Here is a 7,884-nt window from a genome sequence, read left to right as displayed (position 1 = left end):
GATCCTGAAGTCGCAAAACATCATCCGCACCAATAGTAACTTCCTTGGCACCACCTCGTAGTACCGTTTCTCGAAGAACCATTAAGTGTGGGTTGGCATACTGGCGAGCCTTGATCTATTCAAATAGTGAAGACTAAGCTACAATACATGCAAGAACTCGGTTGGGCTCTAAAATGTCCAGCCGCACATGTCTGTTGGCCAAGGACTGAATATCCAAAGCTAATGGCCTCTCCTCTACTGAAATGAAAGCCAAACTACCCATACTCTCCGCCTTTCTACTCAAGGCGTCTGCAACCACATTTGCTTTGCCCGGATGATACAGGATAATAATATCATAATTTTTTAGTAACTCAAGCCATCTGCATTGTATCAGATTTAGGTCCCTCTGCTTGAACAAATGCTACAAACTGCGATGATCAGTATAACTTCACAAGACACCCCATAAAGATAGTGCCTCCAAATCTTAAGAGCGTGAACAATCGCAGCTAACTCCAAATCATGTACCGGATAATTCTTTTCATGGGGCTTCAATTGACTTGAAGCATATGCAATAACTCGCCCTTCCTACATTAATACACAACCCAAACCAACGCGTGAAGCGTCGCAATACACTGTATATATTCCTGAACCAGAAGGTAACACTAACACTGGTGCTGTAGTCAATGCTGTCTTAAGCTTCTGAAAGCTTGCCTCACAATCATCGGACCATCGGAACTGAACACCCTTCTGGGTTAATTTGGTCAAAGGTGCTGCAATAGATGAAAAACCTTTCACGAACCGACGATAATAACCTGCTAAGCCCAGAAAACTCCTGATTTCAATCGCCGAAGTGGGACGATGCTAATTCTGAACTGCCTCAATCTTTTTGGGATCAACTTTAATACCCTCGCCCGATACAATATGTCCCAAAAATGCTACAGACTCAAGCCAGAACTCACATTTAGAGAACTTAGCATATAGCTTTTGTTCTTGCAATGTCTGAAGCACTACTCTCATATGCTGCTCATGCTCCTCCTTACTGCGCGAGTAGATCAAAATGTCATCAATGAAGACAATGACAAATGAATCAATATATGGCCTGAATACCCTGTTCATCAAATCCATAAATGTTGTCGGGGCATTAGTTAAACTGAAAGACATTACCAGAAACTCATAATGACCATATCTAGTACGGAAAGCAGTTTTCGGAACATCCGAATCTCAAATCTTCAACTGATGATACCCTGACCTTAAGTCGATCTTAGAGAACACCCTAGCACCCTGCAACTGGTCAAATAAATCATCGATATGCGACAACGGGTAATTTTTCTTAATAGTAACTTTGTTCAATTAGCGATAATCAATACACATTCTCATTGTGCCATCCTTCTTTTTCACAAATAATACTAGTGCACCCCAAGGCGATACACTCGGTCTGACGAACCCTTTGGCTAATAACTCCTCAAGTTGTTCTTTCAACTCTTTCAATTCTTTCAGAGCCATGCGATATGGTGGAATAGATATAGGCTAAGTATCTGGAGCCAAGTCAATACAAAAATCAATATCACGATCAGGTGGCATATCTGGAAGGTCTGAAGGAAATACATCGGAGAACTCCCAAACTACTGGCACTGAATCAATAACCGGAGTCTCTGAAGTGGTATCCCGAACATAAGCTAGATAAGCTAAACAACCCTTCTCAACTATGTGTTGAGCCTTTATAAAAGAAATAACCCGATTAAATGAACTAACAGACGAACCCTTCCACTCCAGCCTAGGCAAAGATGGAATAGCCAAGGTAACAGTTTTGGCATGACAATCTAGAATAGCATGATATGGAGATAACCAGTCCATACCCAAAATAATTTCAAACTCAATCATCTCGAGCAATAAGAGATCTGCTCTAGTTTCATAACCACATAATATAATAATACAAGACTGGTATATCTAGTTCACAATAACAGAATCGCCTACAGGAGTGGACACATAAACATGAGTACTCAAGGACTCACGAAAAACACCCAGGAATGGAGCAAATAGAGATGACACATATGAATACGTGGATCCTGGATCAAATAATACTGAGGCATCTTTGCCGCAAACATAAATAATACCTGTAATCACAGCATCTGAGGCCTCTGCATCTGGTCTAGCCGGAAAAGCATAGAACCGAGCTGGAGCACCAACTGGCTGGCCTCCGCCTGGCTGACCTCCACCTCTAGGACAACCCCTACCCACCTGTCCTCCACCTCTTGGTGGTCGGACTACTGGTGGAGTAACTGGTCCAGTAAGAATAGGCTGCTGACCCTGCTGTACTGGTCTACCCCAAAGCCTGGGGCAAAACCTCCGCATATGACTGGGATCCCCGCACTCGTAACAACTCTTCGATGCGATAGGCTGCTGACTAAGAGTCTGGCCCTAGGGACCTGAATACCCACTGGGAGGACCCTGAATAGCTGGTGGGCGGTAGGAACTCTCTGGTATAGCACTGAGATAAGGTCGCACTGGAGTAACCCGAGGAGGTGGTGGTGCTGGAAATGGGGGTCTACTGGACTGCCCCCTCACGAACTGACCTCTGCCCCCAGACGGAGCACCTCTGAACTCTCCAGAGTACCTGAACCGCTTATCTCTCATAATCTGCTCTCGACTCCGTTGACGCACACCCTCAATCCTCCGGGCTATCTCTACAACTAGCTCATAAGAAGTACCCATCTCAACCTCTCGAGCCATAGTGGCCTGAATGCCAGTATGTAAACCGGCTACAAACCTCCGCACTCTCTCCGCCTTAGTAGGGAGTATCATAAGTGCATGGTGAGATAATTTAGAAAACCTCGCCTCATAATAGGTCACTGACATCTGACCCTGCTGGAGCTGCTCAAACTGAAACCGCAACTTTTCCCTCTAGGAGGGTGGAATATACCTGTCCAGGAAGATATGAGTGAACATGTCCCAAGTCATGGGAGGAGAATCTGCTGGTCTACCAAGAACATAAGACTGCCACCATCTACGGGCTCTTCCCTCTAATTGAAAAGTAGCAAAGTCAACCCCATGAGATTCCAATATCCTTATGTTGTGCAGTTTGTCCCTGCAACGATCAATGAAGTCCTATGGATCCTCATGTCGCTCACCCCCGAAGACAGGAGGATGTAGTCTAGTCCATCAGTCTAATAATTTCTAAGGATCGGCAGCTACAGCTGGCCTGGGCTCAGGTGTAGCTGCTGCCACTGGCTGGGCTCCACCCACGGATAGTGCACCCTGGGTCTGATATACAGTAGCTGCCTATCCATGAGCATGCGCGGTAGGGGTCTGTGCTCCCCCACCCGCCTGAGATGTGGCTGGGTCTGTCGGAAATAAACCGGCCTGAGTCATATTGTCCATGAATCGCAACATATGACCCATGACATCCTAAAATCCTGGTGCAGATGTGAAATCCACCGGAGTTGGCTCTGCCACAGGCACCTCATCCTGTTCCTCAACAATGGGGTTCTCTGATGGACCTACTGGCGGCATAACTGGAACAGTCCTGGGACGTCCTCTCCCTCTACCATGGGCTGGAGCCCTCCCTCGGCCTCTGCCTCGACCTCTAGCAATTGGGGGAGTAGCTCTCCCCTGGCCTGGAACCTCATTCGAGCGCGCTCTCACCATCTGAGAGAGAATAAGAGAAGGATATTTAGAACTACCTCAATTGCACGCTGGAATATGAAGAAAGGTAATTTCCTAACACCCTATAGCCTCTCGAATATAAGTACAGACATCTCCATACCGATCCGCAAGACTCTATTAGGCATACTCATAACTTGTGAGACCTACGTGAACCTAGTGCTCTGATACCATGTTGTCACAACCCAATTTCACCTATAGGTCGTGATGGCGCCGAACACTACAGCTAGGCAAGCCAACTTAATAACTTAAGCATATATTGATAAAATTTAAAACCAAGAAAAATAATAAAACCCAAATTCATGTTGTCACGACCCAATTTCACCTATAGGTCGTGATGGCGCCCAACACTACAGCTAGGCAAGCCAACTTAATAACTTAAGCATATATTGATAAAATTTAAAACCAATAAAAATAATAAAACCCAAATTCTACCAATGTGTGTGCCAAGACCTGGTGTCACAAGTATATGAGCATCTAGTAGATTATACAAAACCTCAAATACTGTCTGAAATAAAAATAGACAGAATGAAAAATACAAGGAGAGACACTAGTAGCTGCAGAACGGCTCAGAAAGGCAGCTCACCACTATGCCCCTGGATAACGTGGGTGTAAGACGATAGGTCCCCCACTAGTACTTGCCTCAGGTCCTGCACAAAAAGTGCAGCAAGTGTAGTATGAGTACGTAAACAACGTGTACCCAGTAAGTATCAAGCCTAATCTCGAAGTGGTAGAGACGAGATGGCCGACTTTGACACTCACTATGGGTCAATAATAATAATAATTGAAATATGACTAGAATATTTAAATCAGCATGATTCACAGAATTTACAATAATTTATTTAACCAGCGAAAATAATCAAATTCCTTAAAATGCAACAATTCTCAATATATTAATTAAATTTTTTCAATTCAAATAATTTTCAATTTATCAATTAAATCTCATTTACAGGAATAACAATTAATTCCTTAACAAGCAGGCATAATAATTCATTAAATTCCAAGGATTCTCCAATTTATCAATTAGCTTCGCAAGCTGAAATAAACTATTAAAGTATCGTGTAATTATTATTATTAAGCACGATTTCTGTCGAGGACGTACAACCCGATCCAGAGTGTCGTGTACACTGCTGAGGGACGTGCGACGCGATCCATAGATGCATCTATCCTGCCGGGGCGTTCGGCCCGCTCCACAAGAAAGGAGAACATTTTCTTATGTACCTCCGGAAGGAGGACATTTCTTATGTACCTCCGGAAGGAGAGTATATTTATTATAAGATAAGTTCGGGAGGAAGAACAATTTCTTTTAACAATTAATTAATTTAAACAGAAAATCAAGCATATGAGATTTCCATCCTTTAATATCTTTATCTAACAATTCACAATATATTCATATATATCAATTAATATTAATTAAACAAAGAATACAATGTACACAAGTAATTCATGCTTTGAGTCCTAAACTACCCGGACTTTAGCATTAATAGTAGCTACGCACGGACTCTCGTCACCTCGTGCGTACGTAGCCCCTGCAATTAGCAACAATTATTCAATTTAATCCCTATGGGGTAATTTTCCCCTCACAAGATTAGACAAGAGACTTACCTCGTCTCAAAGTCCACTTTCAGATTATCGCATCGCGTAAAATTCTCGATTCGATGCCGAAAAATCTGAAACTATCCAAAATTTATATAAAATAATTAATATATGTTCAATAATTCGAAATTTATCTATTAAATAAATTACCCTATCCAAAATGGTAAAATTTCTAAAATTCATCCCGAGCCCACGTGCTTGGATTCCGGAAATTTTCGGATGGAAACGTTACCCATAATCTTAGGAACATAAATATATGATTTTTACTAAGTTCCATAACAAATTTCGTGGTTAAATCTCATTTTTGTCAAACACCTAGGTTTCACCTAAATCCATGGTTTTCACTAATTTACATGTTATAATCTACCAATAATCTATATATGTAACTCATGTTATGTAGGAATTACTTACCTCAAAGTACTAGGTGAAAACCCTCTTCCAAAAGCTCCAAGAATCACCCAAGAGATGAAAGAAAAGTGAGATAAATGGCCTAAGTCGCGCATTAAATGAGCTGGGCACAAACCTCTGATGTCGCATTTACGACACCAGGTTCGCAAGTTCGAGGGTTGCAAATGCGACACAACTCTTGCAAATGCGAAGCTTGGCCTTCAGCTGCTGGGGTCGCAAATGCGAACTCTGCTGGGATCGCAAATGCATCAAATATGTCGCAAATGCGAACACTGCCTAGGTCGGGCATCTTCGCAATTGCGAATCCCTTCTCGCAAATGCGAGGTTCGCATTTGCGAACAATTTTTTGCATTTGCAAGACCTGCAACTGCTGCCAAGAAATACCAGAAAACTGATGTATTTTCATTCATTTCGAACGTCCGAAACTCACCCGAGCCCTCGAGGCTCCACACCAACTATCCACACAGGTCTAATAACCTCATACAAACTCGCTCGAGCGATCAAAATATGAAAATAACATCAAAAAACCAAGAATCGGATGCCAAAACGCATGAATTGACTTATGAATTCAAAAACTTCTAAAAAGACTTCTGCTCGTCCAATTCCTATCAAATCAACTCGGAATGACACTAAATTTTGTGTGCAAGTCTTAACTGACCTTACGGAACTATTCCCAATCTTAAAATTCCATTCAGACCTCGGTATCACCAAAACCTACTCCAAACCAAATTTAAAAAACTTCAAAAACCTTCAAGAACCAACTTTCACTATTAGGCGCTGAAATGCTCCTGGGTCCCCCAAAACCCGATCCGAACATACGCCCAAGTTCAAAATCATCATGCGAACCTATTGGAATCGTCAAATCCTGATTCCGGGGTCATTTTCTCAAAATATTGATCGAAGTCAAACTTATCCATTTAAAGCTAACTTAAGGAATCAAGTGTTCCGATTTCAAGTCACACACTTCCAAATCCTGAACAAACCATCCCCGCGAGTCATAAATTAATAAAAGCATGTTCGGGGAGTTTTATTTTAAGGAACAGGTTTCTAAAGTTAAAATGGCCATTACAAAAACCATCCCCCATCATCCTCACCTCATCGGCATCAATATTAGAGCCCGTCTGATAGCCATCCTCGACAACATTTTTTCCTTTCCTGTCAACCAGCGAAAAAGGACCATCAACTGGTCGCGAGGCCGATGGATCATCTTGCCGTGAAATATCAGAGACTCTCGTAGATGGCCCTTCAACTTCCATCGTGACATCGGGAAGGGACACTGTCACGACCCAAAAATCCTAAACTGTCGTGATGGCACCTATCTCAATAGTAGGCAAGCCGACAACATCAATAACTCACGATTTCCTTAAGTTTGAAAACATAACGTTTAATACAATACCAAAAATCTCGCAAATTCCGATACAAACACTCCCAAAACCTGGTGTCACTGAGTACATGAGTATTTATACATTACAAGTCTGAAAAAACACGGTCTATAATAGTCTGAGACCGAATACAGTAAACAAGGAGATTGGGAAGGAGAGACAAGGTCTGCGAGACATGGAAGCTACCTCGGAATCTCCAAAAAATTAATTGTGCGAAAGAATCAACACCCACTGTATCCGGGATCACCTGGATCTGCACACGAAGTGCAGGGTATAGTATGAGTACAACAAACTCAGTAAGTAACAATAATAAATGAAGAACTGAAAGTAGTGACGAGCTTCACAGCTAAGTTCAAATACAGTACTTTCCAACATTAAAAGGTAGGCATGCTTTCAAGTTCGACATTTAAAACTCCACAGCAATTTCATATCAAATTTTGATTGAAACAGAAATAATATCTTTCAGAGTTTTCCAAAATAATGATATATGATAGCTGAAATGCAACAATAATGAAATCAATGCATCCTCTCAGAGTAACAGTCACTCAATCCTCCCATTCACTCCAACCTCACAGTCACTCTTTTCTCATAGTCACTCATTCCTCACAATCACTCAGCACTCGGCACTCGCACTCAGTAGGTACCTGCGCTCACTAGGGGTATGTACAGGCTGCGGAGGGGCTCCTTCAGCCCAAGCACTATAACAAGCCAATCATGGCATAAATTAATGAAACATGTTGCGGCGTGCAGCCCAATCCCATAAATATCCTCACAATCAGGCCCTCACCCTCTCTCAGTCATCAACCTCGCCAGTCTCTCGGGCTCGCAGAAATCATAATAAGCAGCCCAAACAGGATAA

Source organism: Nicotiana tabacum, chromosome 4, assembly GCF_000715075.1.
Source record: "Nicotiana tabacum cultivar K326 chromosome 4, ASM71507v2, whole genome shotgun sequence".
Taxonomy (NCBI): domain Eukaryota; kingdom Viridiplantae; phylum Streptophyta; class Magnoliopsida; order Solanales; family Solanaceae; genus Nicotiana; species Nicotiana tabacum.
The sequence above is the reverse complement of the archived record's forward strand: the minus strand, read 5'-3'. Positions refer to the sequence as shown.